Here is a 16654-nt window from a genome sequence, read left to right as displayed (position 1 = left end):
AATATGGTGACCACAGTTAGTAGATAGAACGAGCGATTGGATTTGTAAATAGAGTGTTTGTTGCCGAGAAAGTCTGGACGAATTTCAAGGCCAAATGGCCGAAAAAAACGGTGGGGTGTCAATAGCCAAACACAAGGCTAGTTGGCTATTGGTACCCATTGGTAGGCGCCCTGCAGCGGCACTGTTGGACTGCAATACGATGAATAACTAAGTTCGGGTGAGCTTTGAGATCAAATAAAACAAGCAACCTGACGGCCGATATAGCTCCGCTGTGTTTATGCAGAGAATAACTTTTTTTGACACATGTTGATGAAGAAGGTGGAAATCTTTGATAGGTCATTTCAGTGGCCAGAAAAAAAGTGGCTAAAATAGCTGCAAAAATACACAATTGAAGATGTCATCATTCTTTGATATATCACATCGGATCATCCCTAAGAACATGTCAACCAAAGCTATCTGATGATTTGTTTTTTGAGAATAAACTTTCCTGACCAAAATGGCAACAATTGCCCCAAAATAAAAATTGCAGATTTCATCATAATTTCAAAAGATCAAATGTAGTTTATCTGTAGGAACCTGCATATCGAATTTCAAAGCTTTCAGACTAGTACTTTTCGAGAAAGATATTTTTGACCCAAACTGGAAAAATTGCAAAAATACGAAATTGCAGATTTCTCATTATTTCAATAAATATCATTTAGTTCATCTATTGGATTCTGTATACCAAATTTCAAAGCTATCAGATGAGTAGTTTTGGAAATACACATTTTTGACCAAAAATGGCAAAAATTGCCCTAGAAATAAAAAATTGCATATTTCATCAGAAATTCAGTATATATTGCTTAGTTTATCTTAAAAACCTGTATACCAAATTTCAAAGCTGATAGATAGACCAGTGCATTTTGAGAAACACATTTTTGACCAAAAATGGAAAAAAATTGCCCCAAAAATTCAAAATTGCAGATTTCATCATAATTTCAATAAATATCATTTAGTTCGTCTGTAGGAACCTGCATACCAAATTTCAAAGCTATCAGATGAGTAGTTTTGGAAATACACATTTTTTGACCAAAAATGACAAAAATTGCCCCAAAAAACAAAATTACAGATTTCATCAGAAATTCAATATATATTACTTATTTCATCTATAGAAACCTGTATACAAAATTTCAAAGCTATCAGACCAGTACTTTTTGAGAATGGCAAAAATTGTCTTAAAATGCAAATTTGCATTTTTCTGCACAATTTTAACAAATCTGAAATAGATCATCCCTAGGGACATATGTACCAAATGCCAAAGCTATCTGACTGGTAGTTTCGAAGAACAAGATTTTTAAAGATTTTTTTACCAAAAATGACAAAAATTGCCTTAAAATACAAATATGCAAATTTCACCACGATTTCAACAAATCTGACTAAAGTCACCCTAAGTAAACTTCATATCAAATTTCAAAACAATCGGACAAGCGATTTCAGAGAAGATTTTTTTACCAAAAATACCAAAAAATGCCCCAAAAATACAAATATGCATATTTCACCACGATTTGAACACGATTGAACTTAAGGTAATATGCACCTCGAAAGTGAAAGACTTAAACTTTCGCTCTAACTTTCCTCAAGGAATCTTTCAATCATTCTCTTTCAAAATCAAGAATAAAAATAGGGGGTCACCGTGCAAATTTTGGTACTAGAGAAAGAAATAACCCAAGATTTACCGATATTAGAAATTCAAAATGGCCGCCATCCCTGTGTTAACTCTATGGCGAAAAATAAAAATTTTCGAATTCAAAAACTAAGCGGTGAAAAGTTTTCTTTCACCAAGAGGTTTAAAATGAACCCCCACATGTGGTATATCAGAAGAGAACTTGTAAAAGTTTGAGAGTCCGAATGTCTGTCCCCGAGGTGCGTTCTACCTTAAGTGAGGTCACCCCAAGTGAACTGCATATAAAATTTCAAAGCAATCGGACTTGCGGTTTCAGAGGAGAAGGCAATTGTTGACGGATGAGGACGACGGACGACGACGACGGACAACGACGGACGACAACGGAAAATCAACCTATTTGATAAGCTCCGCGTCGCTGACAGTGGAGCTAAAAAACAGGGGTGTCAATAGCCAGACGAAGAAGATCAGTTGGCTATTGACACAACCTTGAGCCACAGATGGCTATTGACACACGGGTTTCAATAGACTCGACCTGTATAAATACAAGAAAAGTTCGAGTACAAAAGAACAAAACGACAGCAAAAAACAAAATAAATAAAGTATATCTGGCTTAGCCTTTGGGCTTAACCACGACTCTGCATTGGTCAAGATGAATATGACATTGCTCGTCGATTCCGGCCTCCGCGTTTTTTGTTGTTGTTTGGATTAAATCAGAGAATGTACCCTGAGACGATTTCACGTTTGAATGAACCGGATCATTTTGAAGAAAGTTACTTTTTTATTTATGTTTGTGTATTAAAGCACGGGTATATTCTCGAATTGCAGAACAAAAGCAGTAAACGTCAAGTGTTCGTGGACCTCTATAAAACCTCTGGTGAAACAAATAAACAACAAGCTTGTGCAAATCGATGCGCTCAACTCCGCCTCTGATTTGTTCTTAAATTCACTTACCGCTTATACGATTCCTTGGGTGACAAAAGGTAGATTACGTGGTCACAAAAATTTCCCAAGGACGATTCATACATGGATGTAGAACACTATATGCTACATCTATGACTGAGGCAAGAATACTATGGGCCAACTCTGGAAGGCGGCGTCAAACTTCAGTAATTACATTACTGACTATGTATGTTAGACGCATGCGTGTTGAGTCCGAAAGCAGCCCGACATTGATTGACAGGGGTTAAAGCAAAACGAAAAAAAAAATGAAATCATCACTTAATTCTTGTCTCTCATCATCTGGACATCTATATTTCAGATCACGTGATTACAGAAATGTTATTCTCTTTCGATGAGTGTAGTGTTTAGTCAGCAAAGATACTACTGGCTACTGCCAGCTTAATGTGGCGCGTAAGCACGGCCAAAGTTCGAACTCTCATTTCTATTGAAATCCGGTCACGACATGCAACATGCGACCTGCGACTTAAAGGTGACATTAACATATTAATGAGGTTTAAATCAGGGGAAGCGTAGCTACATGGGTAATCCCCTAATCTCTGGCCTATCACATTTACTCATTGCGGATTACCCAACATTACTTGCGTAGATAAACAGAGTTATCGTGTGGAGGGAATTTTCAAATTAATACTATTCGCTTGCTGCCACTGCCTGAGCTAGCTGCTTTTTATTATCGCTGTACGTCGACAAAATCCTTTGTTCATAACCAGACATTGGATTCTACTAACCACCTCCACTAAGTTGGCGACGACCGAGCAATACTATAACCTGACGTTTACCAGCGCAGCATCGACGATGGCAAGCGAATCACTTCCAGCATCGCAGATGCCAGGTTCGGCGGATCTTTTCCTGACAACGCCACGAGGGTCAACTCTGATCAGAGAAAACCAAGCGGACGCACCGCTCGACGTTCAACAATGGGCATCGAAACACGAGCTCACTTCAGAGACAGTTGCCAACCTGATCAAAGCAGGGTTTACCACCGTGGCGTCCATGCGACTGATAAAAGAAGCAGATATTGAAGATATGGGCATTTCACCCCTTGCACAACGTCGATTTCTCGAGGTTGCAGTGCGGACACAATCGAGTGCATTTAATCCGTTGCGTCAACAAGACCTGGACCCACGCATGCTGATTAACACTCCAGGGCCAGCGAAGACTCCAGCGAGACACCTCAGTTCCGGTCCGGAAGTGAACGCCCTCAACGGAGCAGAAACGGCAAGACCCCAAGACAACAACATGGCGACGCCCTGCAGGAACAATCTGTTCGCTCAAGCTTCCAGTACCGGCCAGCCTACGCAGCCACATATGCAACAGCAACTCGACTCCGAAGATATCCGCCGGCTATTGATGTCTACAGATCCACAACAGACACAAAGCGCAGCAAGCATGCCTCTCCATTCGCTCTTGTCATCCACGAACAATTTGAACTCAGTGAACTTTCAGAACTTTTCTGGTAACAGTACACCATACCCACGGGCAGATCTTAACCCGTTGGTTTATATCCATCCTAAGAAAGGTGAGAAATATCTTGATATAGTTGATTTTATACCAGCAGCTCTCAATTTTAAAGAACAACAAATACTAGGGACAGGTTCAAATGGAACCAAACTCATTATCGAGTCTGAGAGCAAGAAAGTTAAGTTGGAAAATGTATCGCCAACTCAATGGATGGGGGCTAGTATCAGAATATTGTGTGAATTGTTGCGAAATGGGGCTTTAAATACGACCACACAGATGTACTACTTTTCTTACATTGACAAAATTTCCCAACTGGCAGAGCGTTTTACTTGGAGTAGCATCCTCCAGTATGACAGAAATTATCGGCAACTCCAAGCCATACATGATTTCCCATGGGGTAGCGATATCAACCACATATCCACAGTTCACCTACGTGAAAAACCAATGGTTACACAGGGGAAAACATCCACCTCTCAACCACGTACATCTCGTATCACAGCCCCTATTGATACCGCCTCTGGTAAACCGATATGCCTCAGTTTTAATAGAGGGAATTGTAAATTTGGAAATTCCTGTACCTATGCCCATGTGTGTTTAGAGTCATCTTGCAGGCAATCGCACCCCAAAGTACAGCATGAAAGACATGTATCAAAAAACTAAATGTGCCCACTGTGTCTGTAACGGCGCCTGATTTGACTATTTCTTCTGGTTTAATCCCATCTGCTTGGGAAGATGAATTAGTTGATGATCCCGACAAAGATTTCCTGCTTGATGGCATTAAACATGGCTTCCGTATTATAGATAAAGATGTCACCTTAAAACCCGCCCATACCACTAACTATAAATCCGCTACAGACCATAATCGCAGCAAGGTTGAAGAGCAGATCTGTAAAGAGATTGAGGAAGGCCACTATGTTATTACTCCCACCAAACCCACAATTACTAGTGCTCTAGGTGCTATTCCTAAACCTGACTCACCCGATATTCGGCTTATTCACGACTGCAGTCAACCAGAAGGGTTCTCAGTAAATGATTATGCATCACTAGAGTCATTCCAGTATCAAACCATTGACGATGCAGTTAATTTGATCACAGAAGGTTGTTTCCTTGCAAAGGTCGACCTCAAATCTGCTTACAGATCTGTACCAATACACCCCTCTAATTTTTCTGCCACTGGCCTACAGTGGACTTTCTCTGGTCACTCTAACCCCACATATATGTATGATGCTAGACTTCCTTTTGGTGCGCGGAAATCTCCGGCAATCTTCCATCGACTCACCCAGAGTGTCCGTCGTATGATGGCTCGTAGAGGGTACCATGCTCTAGTAGTTTATTTGGATGACTTCTTAATTATTGCAGACGACTACCGCTCCTGTCAGCTGGCCCTTAACACTTTGCTCAAACTCCTTCGCAAATTAGGCTTTCACATCGCTTGGCATAAAGTTGTCGGACCCTCTCAACAAATTACTTTCCTAGGCATCGTTATTGACACAGTTTCTCTCACTCTATCTTTGCCACCTGCTAAGCTATCTGAGCTGCACGCTTTACTCATTGCATTTAGTAAGCGTAAACGAGCCTCACGCCGCCAACTACAGTCGCTAGCTGGTAAACTTGCTTGGGCATGCCGCGTCATCACAGGAGGTAGAACTTTCCTCCGTCGCGTTCTTGATGACATCAACAAATTGCATAAAGCCGCCCATAAAATCTTGCTATCTGAGGATTTCCATTTGGATATCAACTGGTGGTTGAACTACCTGTCTGTGTTTAATGGTACACACAAATTTGTTGACCCCCGCCCTATTACTGATATCTACATGGATGCATCCAACTATGCTTCTGGCATTTTCTATCAAGGTGATTGGCAATATACCTTTTGGTCTTGTGATTTCCCTGAGGCCAGCAGCCTTCACATCAATCACAAGGAAACGCTTTCAATTCTTCTGGCAGCACGACGATGGGCCCACCTGTGGCAAAATCACACTGTCCTGATTTTCACGGATAGTCAGGTTGCAATGGCTAATATCAATTCAGGTACGTCAAAGAATAGAGTGGTTATGTCGGCCCTTCGTGAACTATTTTGGCTGTCTGTCATGTTCAATTTTAAAATTAAGGCTGCACACATTCCAGGGCAAGAAAATGATATCCCTGATGCTATTTCCCGCCTTCATCAACCTGGTCAGTGGCACCGACTCTTTAACCTCCTTTCCCCCCAATTACCCGGTGGGATAGACCCCTCATGGTTTGTTAGCAGTTTTAGAGGTCACATGTCTAAAGCAGCCTTTTCTGTCCTTCTCCCCCAGATTCTCAAATCCAACAGATGGAAAGTGACCTCGACATGGCCGTCAGCTACTACAGGGGCCACACATTTGCCCCGTCAACGAAAACCACATACTCTGTACACCGTAAAGCATATTTAGATTTCTGTTTTAAGTTTGGCTATACACCAGTACCTGTTGATCCCGTTGTTTTGTGTCGTTATGCCGCCCATCTTGCTGGTCGTCTTTCCCCTTCATCGGTTAAACAATATCTTAATATTGTCCGTCTATTACATGTAGAGTGCGGCCACCCTAACCCACTGGAAGGCAACTGGGTACTGGCTTCACTCTTAAAAGGTATCGCTCGCTGTAAAGGCACAGCGGTACAACAAAAACTCCCCATTACCCCTTCATTACTGCTCGGTATACGATCTCAACTCAACTTCACTCGTGCTGAAGATTGCATTTTCTGGGCAATCTGTTTAGTACTTTTCTTTGGTCTCTTGCGCCGTTCCAACATCCTTCCCCCTTCGGGTCTGCAGTTTGATCCATCCCGTCAGATAACAAAAGCAGACTTTCTTCCTTTTCCTTGGGGACTAGGGCTAGTTATCCGCTGGTCTAAAACTATCCAGACCAAAGATAGGAAATTTGTAATACCCTTCCCATTCATGCCCTCTCACCCCCTTTGCCCTGTTACAGCTATCCTTTCTGCCTTTATGTGCTCCCCAGGTGAACCAGGTGGTCCAGCCTTCCCTTTGCCTAACCACCCGTCCAAATTTCCAATGTCAGCTCCCTTCTTCTCAAAACGACTGTCTGCCCTTTTAACTTCTTTGGTTCCAGATGCAACACACTATTCTTCTCACAGCTTCCGCCGTGGAGGGGCTTCCTGGGCTCTGCATTGTGGGCTTCCTCAGGAGCTTATTAAGCTCCTAGGTGACTGGAAAAGTGAGGCCTATCAACGTTATTTACACCCTACTCTACCCCTCCGGGTTGACTCCTGTCTGCGGTTTGCTACCAAACTCCCTGTTACTTAACTTCTCCCTACATCTACGGTGTTTGGGTCTTTGGGGAACTTAGTCTAGTTTCAGTAGTTGTAGATTAATGAAAGTAGTTGTAGAATTAGTTAATTATTAGTAATGTATCAGTGCCCTCCCCTTTCTGTCTTTATCATGGCATACAGTTAACCAGCCGCCAGGGGAGGGTACTGACACACCTCAGTCTTTGTATTTGAAATAAACTACCCCTACTTGACCCAAACACCAGTTCATCTCATGCCTTTATTTCTGTATCCGTGTACGGATATTTTCCCCCTTTGCCTATACACGCACATCCTCTCAGCGTCCTATGATTTAAGGTGACATTAACATATTAATGAGGTTTAAATCAGGGGAAGCGTAGCTACATGGGTAATCCCCTAATCTCTGGCCTATCACATTTACTCATTGCGGATTACCCAACATTACTTGCGTAGATAAACAGAGTTATCGTGTGGAGGGAATTTTCAAATTAATACTATTCGCTTGCTGCCACTGCCTGAGCTAGCTGCTTTTTATTCCCACCCTCCACACCCACTTTTTGTACTTGGTATTTTTCCACGAACTTGCACTGTATTTTATTTTATCTTTTACACTTCACAGTTGGCTTTTCTATGTGAAGTATATTCAGAGCCTTTGTTTTTATTACTATTGTTGTTATGACTTCCATTTAGTCATGTATTTGAATTTTGCTATTTTTATGTCTGCATAAGCGGGCTAGCTTGAATTCCTGACTTTTATGTACTCGCTGATTTACGTATTTTTCATTTGTAGGGGAACTTAGTCTAGTTTCAGTAGTTGTAGATTAATGAAAGTAGTTGTAGAATTAGTTAATTATTAGTAATGTATCAGTGACCCTCCCCTTTCTGTCTTTATCATGGCGACCTGCGACTTCAAAACTGCGACCTGCGTCCTGCGAGTTTGAAACATGCGACCTGCGACTTCGGCATTTAGACCTAGGTGTAACCTGCGACTTCACAACAGCGACCTGCGTCCTGCGTGTTTGTCAAACTGCGACCTGCGACTTCACAACTGCGATGTAATAAAGGGAAAGTGGCTTCACACATCAGCCATCTCGTCTTGTATGTGCTTTGGTGTGTTTAGTGTCTGAGTTGTGTTTTGGCTGTTAGTGTGAAAATTAACAAACGAGTCGTTAATTTTAAAATAAGCCATGGCGAGACGTGGGCGTAGTCGAGTGTGTCTTAGACGTCAAAAAGTTGACAGAAATTCAGAGATGTATTGAAAGTCATGCATCGTTGCTGTTTTATTGAGTAAATTGTATGAGGGAAATTCGTCTCCGAACTCGGCGATACGTGCGCGGCCATTCTATTTCATAACTTCCTATATTTCTATTGCATACCACAGCGGCCATCGCTGTGTGTATCGAACCACAAACGACTGTGATTTGAATTCAGTAAATTTTCGATGTAATTCGAACTCACAACGTACGGCATCCAGTCACCTAGCGAAGACATCACAGTCGAGGAAGGTCTGTCGGCCAGACCACAGCCCCTCGGCCACTCCACAAACCCTAGTTATAAGCTAGGCTCGAATTGTGTGAACCCTGCACACTTCCGTAATATTCAGGCAAAGGTGATAATCGGTAGGCCCAGGTGTAACAGATATGTTTCTCTGATTTAAGCCAACAACTAAGCAAGTGTTTAACCATCCCGCCAAGTGTTTGCCAACAACCAACGTCACTACCTCGTTGACTATTGTGCGTCCACGGCGCTGGGTGCATGGTCACCGAATCGAAGTACAACAACTACAAAATCCTTCTTCAGGCCTAAACTAGGTCATTTCGATCTGTGAAATAGCCACCACTTTAGGAAACAACACATATAACAACATGCTTGTTGAAGCAGGCCTATCAATAAAACAAATTTTATTCATGAAAATCGGTGATCAGTTGAGCATTGTCCCTTTGAAACCGGACTTTGAAGGCACCGAACAACACGTAGGCCAACACAGCTGTGTCATCGAAGCTCATCTCTTTCCTATATGACACCACCTATCACTGATATTACTTGTTACTGCTTTTCATACTCTCAATAAACACCAAACACCTAAAATCATGGATCAGGTCGTGATCTCGCGGGTCGCAGTTTCAAACTCGCAGGTGGCAGATAGGCCAGAGCACCCGGAAGCGCAGGTTGCGGTTTGACAAACACGCAGGACGCAGGTCGCATGTCGCATGTCGTGACCGGATTTCCATACACTTCCAACTGGTAGTCGATTTTTCAACCTTCAAATGCTCATTTCTGACTAACTTTTCCACTTTCTAATTCTCACTTTTCAGTAACTCGCAGGTTTGACTAAGTCATAAATCTCCCCAAGAACAATAGCCAGCAAGCACAAGTCAAAAATGAGCACACGACTAGTCAAATACGACTTGCGAAACTCGAAGGTGCCATTTTACTTGAAGTTTCATTGTGTTAGGGAGTTCAAAACTCGTTGTGACCCAGAAGTTTATTTGACACATGGATGACATCGAGCTTGTTCGTGTGGACGTTAGTGGTTATCCAGGCAGCTAAATGACCTTGACCAGCCTGACAGACGAGGACATGTGTCACAAAGGTTTGAGATTCTTGCTGGACTTTTGTCAGTGTTAAATGCTACCGGAATGTGTTGTGAGCGTTTCGTTCAGCACGTGCAAGCGTTTCTGTTGCAGTGCCGTTTTTATCCCTTCCCCGCTCATATGCGAACGATCCAACCGGACTTCTATCAATGAAACATCGCAGATATTTACTGCCAGAACTTAAAACTACTTTCTCCCTGACAGCTGTATTTTCAGTTTCTTGTGTGGTATAAGATTCGCGTCTCATCATAGCTTTGGTGCCCTATATAATGTATCTATCTATTAAGTAATTATTTTGTATATGATATAAAAAAAGATCATATTTCTGGCCAAGTAATCAGAATATGCTTGTTTGCCGAAGTGATGACATTTCGGTTATTAATAACTGCGTCCCGTAAATATGTCGATAAATGCCCCGCACACGTACATCCATGACTCAACATGGTGAGTGCCCTATTTTCCGACACCCTATATTCCCACACTCCATACTTCTTTTGAGACTTACCTTGTCACGCTGGTGGATGGCCTTAACAATATCCTCTGTGAGTTATTCAGGTTGCACCGCCCTTTTGAACCATTTCTCTTTCAAAGGGGCGTGCTTCCTATAAAACAGCCTAGTATAATTTACACCAAGCATCTAGTCTATCGTTTGGGTCATCATAAATATCCAACACAGACCACGATATTTCCTCTAAATCTACAAGAAAATTTGCCGGCTCAAAATTCTTGAAACTCTTATATTTAAGAGTAAGAGGATTAGCCTTACATGAAAAAACATATTTCCTATATATTCCCATACCATTCCACAACCCCCCCTTTTCTGATATCCCTATATATTCCCACATCCCTTTAGTTCTGATACATTTAGGGAGCGTTCAGTTATTACAGCCGGGGTTGGGCCGTCAAAATCCAAAGGGTCACCTGAAATTTGAAAGCTGCAAAAGGGGGGGGGGTCATATATTTTTAAACAGCTCAAAGGGGGTCACTTAATTTCATACGTATCCGCCCCGTCAAAAAGCAGTTTCAGTGTTCAAAAATATTCTGAGAGATAAAAATGATTTGCTGCATGATTTCATTCTCTGAAGTCATTTAGCTGTAAATCTGAACAAAAGTAGAATTATCTGTCACATTAACATCTTGACTAGGCAGCTCTGAGGTTTGTTTTATTGTAAATCGAGCTCACAGAGGGCAATGAACAATTCCTATTACTTACATTGCTTAGAGATATAGCAAGTTTTGCCAGGGAAATTATTTAACAGTTATCTGTAGACAACTGGTACCATGAAAAGTGAAATTACACTTTCAGGTGAAATTCCAATATCATAACTGTTGTCAACATCTGAACTTTCAAACACCCTATTTCAATCAAGTACTTTGTATCAATTATCAAATAACCGAGGTTACGTTGGAATTGTCGGTTATGTGGTAGCGTGTCGGGCCGGCAAGGCTAGTATTCCAATGATGAAGGGATGCAAAGACGACTGGAAACAGCGAGTACTATATAATCTAAGATGCTGCTTTATTACACTAAGCTCTAAGCTACGTATAGAATGATGCTAAGCTGGAGACTGGCTTGAGTACACGTGGGCTAAGAGAGATATACATGCCCTCATGAATAGTTATGACAGCTCATGAATAATAATTACATGACACTACGTCACAAAACACCTATAAAGACACAAATTTATTTCGTTTAGCATTATAAGAACACTATTCATAGTTTTCTCATAGACTCCAATGTACATAGTGAATCAACATTTCGGTGAAATGCCAAAATTTAATTTCTTGCACACATGTCAGCCTTTTACCATCCTAGTCTACCTAAGTACTTTAAAATGAATTATCAAATGTCTATAAATACACAGATTAAAATAGTTTTGTATTGGAAAAGAAATACAGTTTTCGCATAGACAATCATGTAGGCCTATTGTGAATCTACATTTCAGTGAAATTCTAAAATCAAATTTCTTGCATACATATCGATTTATAACCACCCTGGTCCGATCAAGTACATTAATATTAATAATCTAGAGTTCATAAATACACGGATTTACCTATTTTTGTATTGGAAGAAATTATCTTCTACACATAGTATGCACCTTCAACCATGATATTCTAATCAAGTACGATTATATTCATTATCATATACCCATGCCCATATTGCTACATCCTAGTGACATTCACCGTAAAATATCAGCCGTGATATTTCACGGTAAACGTCGAGATATGCACGATGAACGTCATCAGTTTTAGAGTTTTCCCGAACTACATCAGCAGTTTGTTGGTAAACAACGTAAACAACAAAATGGCTGCCGCTCCCCGCCTGCGAAGCGATGTCGCCGACGTAAAAACTTGAAGGGCTTCGAGGAACACGGGTATTTCTGGTTGCAAAATACGGAAATAACATGTTGAGTCTTGAAATGTTTTCCCATGGTATTTTTTGCGTCAAGTTCTAGCAAACATTCTGCCATTCGCACGGCAGGCACTGTGCACGGCCTCCCCCGAACAGGTAGTGAGCGTGTGGCGTGACAGCGATGTCGCACGCGCGACGACTGTTGACATGGCAACTCTCAGGGTAAATAAACAAAATGGCGTCCCCTCTCCGCTCGAGCTCCGTGCCGTATGACGATCGAAATCGGGATAAATTTAAAGCTGGGCACAGTTTTTGATCGGTTACAAATGTAATAGCATATTGCATCTTAAAAGATTCCTCCTGTATGACGATTTTTGTATCCCAGTGTCTTTCTTTTGGGTTTCATTCAGATATGGACGGCTTGCAGCGATGTCGCGCTGTTGTCATATTGCGACCACCTTAAATTTCTGTCCAATCCCTTGGAGGGGTAATTTCAAAATTATACCAAGTCAGAAGGAGAAATTTGAACATTAACACCTTGTGAATTTGTAAGGAGTGTCATTTAAAATAAATCTGAAAATCTATTTTTGGGGGATTCTGTCGCCCCCGAGGTGTTTTTGTGCAGCTTTACTTAAGCAATAGAGGATCATGAAATATTTGTCATCTAAAGGGGGTCATCAATTTTTTGTTGCAATGGGTAGGGGGGTTCACTTATTTTGATTGATGCGCAGGAAGAATTTGCCGGCCTATATTCCCACACCTCTATATTCCGACACCGCTGCCATGATGTCCACATCACAATATTCCGCAATATTCCGACATCACGACACCCAATGTTCTGACACCCATATATTCCCTCATCTCTTTGTTCTGACACCCCATATTCCCACAACCCTTTGTACTGACACCCCTATATATTCCCACAACCCTATGCTCTGACACCCCTATATTCCTACAAACCTATATTCAGACACCCTATGTTCAGACACCCTAAGCAGGAACTAGTTTTCTGGTTACCGAGTCCTGGTTACAATCTAACAAATAATAATATGTGAGTTCTACATGTAACTGTAGACGCTAGACTTCAATATTTACCGCTTGCTGGTATTCTCCAATTTAGGAGACTCATGATGCCGCAGACAAAAAATCGTAGAATTTCGCGCAGAAATACAAATTTGGTTTATTCATTATAATCTATATTTTATGATCAACTCTTGTGTAAAAATAGTGGTTGACCTTGACAAAGCGATTATGTTGTCATATTTATTTGCCAAATGAAGACCACGCTGCATTTGCTTGTATTGTAATATTTATCCACAAAGTTTTCTTTGCTGGCGTTGCATACAACCGAGTCATAGAGGGCGGTTGATTGTCCAGGGCGCAACTTAGGTGAGTAATTCCATACACCACCTAGAGGAATTTAAATTGCAATTTTACAAAGAACGCAATTCAACCGACAATGTAGTGATGTTTTTAGAAGAATACGTAAACGTAGTGCGCATGATATAAAATATTGAAGTTGGTGTGATTCATATCGTGTCATGTGCAGAAAATGTCAAGCGACTTAGGTTTGGACTAGAATTCAAATGAAAACCATAAGCATATTGACAAACCAACTTTATAATGTGTCAAGACAACGTCGGGGACTAGAACAAGAACTTAGCAAGTGACGTACGAATCAAAATCGCTAGTAGCAAAACATCTGCACAGTGTACAACGTGCAAGACGTCATCGCAATCTAACCAATATGTCGTACCTTTACGGTTTAGGGACGTCAAGGAGACTTATAATCGATGTCAGCACAACACAATACACTTCCGCGCTGACAAGAAGTCAACTGCTCTGGCCCTGTTTTTTTTCGCACGCTTTTGCTGCGATCCAGCCGGTCCACCTGAGAACATGTTGGTTTGACGTCCGCCAGTGATTCAAGTTTCTGACCCACTTGGCCAGCAGAGATTTCGAACGAGCTTCACACATCCTTTCATTGGTTAAGCTTCACCGAACCACTCTATGACAGCTGTGTTGTAAATAAAGTTATCAAAGCGGAAGGGGACTATTGTCTAGATGTCATCTATTTGTCTTGACACATTATAAAGTTGGTTTGTCAATATGCTTATGTTTTCATTTGAATTCTAGTCCAAACCTAAGTCGCTTGACATTTTCTGCACATGACACGATATGAATCACACCAACTTCAATATTTTATATCATGCGCACTACGTTTACGTATTCTTCTAAAAACATCACTACATTGTCGGTTGAATTGCGTTCTTTGTAAAATTGCAATTTAAATTCCTCCTAGGTGGGTATGGAATTACTCACCTAAGTTGCGCCCTGGACAATCAACCGCCCTCTATGACTCGGTTGTATGCAACGCCAGCAAAGAAATGATGACATTTTCAGATTTTCCCTATCCGAAAGGAAACAGACCATTTATGCCTTACCCAATGGTACTTCGTCATATCCAGAACTATGCGAAGCATTTCAATCTCGAGAAGCACATTCAGTTCAACACAAACGTAATCGAGGCACAAAGCAACAACGATGGCAAGTATTGGAAGTTACAGATCGTAGACAAGGATGACAAGCTTTCCACTGAAGAGTTTGATTACGTCATGATTTGCACAAGCGCTTTCAACAAGGCGTTCACTCCTTCATCTCCTGGGATGGAAACTTTCAAGGGGACAATAATTCATGCAAATGAGTACCGAGACCCAGCAAATTCAGAGGGAAAAAGTTCTAGTCGAGGTGAGCCAAACGAATCATTTTCTCGAATGAGTATTTTTTCTAATACACGTATACACGTAAAATAATTACGCTCAGAAGTCATCCTCATAGGCCAATACAAATCAGTACTGTCGTGAAACAGGACCGAAAGAAAGGGGGAAATAATTTCAAGATTAACTACACATGTTTTGTTTCCTGGAGAATACTTAGATATGAGTCCCGCTAATATTCATTTCATTGTCTTTTCTTTCACAAAGTGGCTGTCACTCGGCTGGTGTCATTTCATCGGCAATTGCACGAAATGGCGCTGAGGTAAATGTTAAAATATTGTAAAGACGAATTTCTGCACATTAAAGTGACAATCATATATGAGGAGATATATAGAAATACAACAACAATGAATTAAGTACTTGCCATATGTGACGAGGGAAGTAACAGTGTATATTAATGTCAACTGTACCGAAGTGTGCTTTATTTGATATCTGAGTCCACGGTATCTAAGAGTATAACACTGCACTATTTTGGTGGCGATGTAATGTTTTGACATTCATGCAAGTACACTTTGTCATTTCCATTTGATGTTGTCTCGTAAAGAATCATCATTTGTTCATGATCACTTTGTATAGTGATACGACCTGCAATTTTTTTTCCATGCGAACATTAAGCGACGAATTTTATCCATGAAATTGCACGCACTCAGTGCAAAGATCGGTCTGAGAGCGAGATATCTGCTATTATATTATACCAGTATATTGATGGTGTAAATCAAGCTATCTGATTGGTCGAGACATGAAAATGACTGTGGTATATTGGTGATATACCACAGTGACATAACACAGTTGGCATCTGTCCAAGTTTCCCTGAATGTGAATTTCCTTTCTGAAATACAAAAAAAAAAACAGGAAAAAAGCTTTGTTTCAAAGGATATTGCAGATTTATGTACTAAATTACATAAACAAAATAACAACAGTAGATTTGCGTCCATTTTGAAAAATAGCACATGTAATTTTTTACGTATTGATAGGAATGTCATCTGCAACGGCGAGTCCTCTGTAGTCGAAACCAGTGCGCGATCATCTGCCACAAACATAAAATGTGGCAATGGCTTCCGTGAACAGTGTCGAGGTCGTTCCCGTCAAATCTCGTAGTATTCAGGAACTATCTGAAGCAGATTTTCTGAATGAGACGCAGGAATTCTTACCACCAAAACAAAAAAGGTTCGCGATCTGCAGTGAAAAAGAAATTGAAGACATCGAGAATTTGAAAGATGAGAAAAATACGAAGCGGCAGACTGTTTGGGGAGTCAAGATTTCGAAAGGTGAGTTACATTGTTGCTTGCCGTGAAGGAGTACACGTCGTATTCTCAGTGTTCTGATAAAACAACAAAAACACTGACTGAAAGAAAATAATACACTTTTTTCACTTTTTTCTAGAATGGCTAGCAAGTATTGGTAAAAATCCAAATTTTGATACTCTTCCAGTGCAAGACCTGAACATGTTACTATATTTCTAAAATGAGGAGCCAAGATGGAAAGCAACGGTCGGTCAAGCCTAAGCGGACTCAAGCAGCCGTAAATCGACATCTCAACTCACCACAGTTCCACAGAAATGTCAACGTAATGCAGG

This window comes from Ptychodera flava, unplaced genomic scaffold (genome assembly GCF_041260155.1).
Source record: "Ptychodera flava strain L36383 unplaced genomic scaffold, AS_Pfla_20210202 Scaffold_31__1_contigs__length_3010019_pilon, whole genome shotgun sequence".
NCBI classification, from domain to species: domain Eukaryota; kingdom Metazoa; phylum Hemichordata; class Enteropneusta; family Ptychoderidae; genus Ptychodera; species Ptychodera flava.
Note: the sequence above shows the minus strand (reverse complement) of the source record.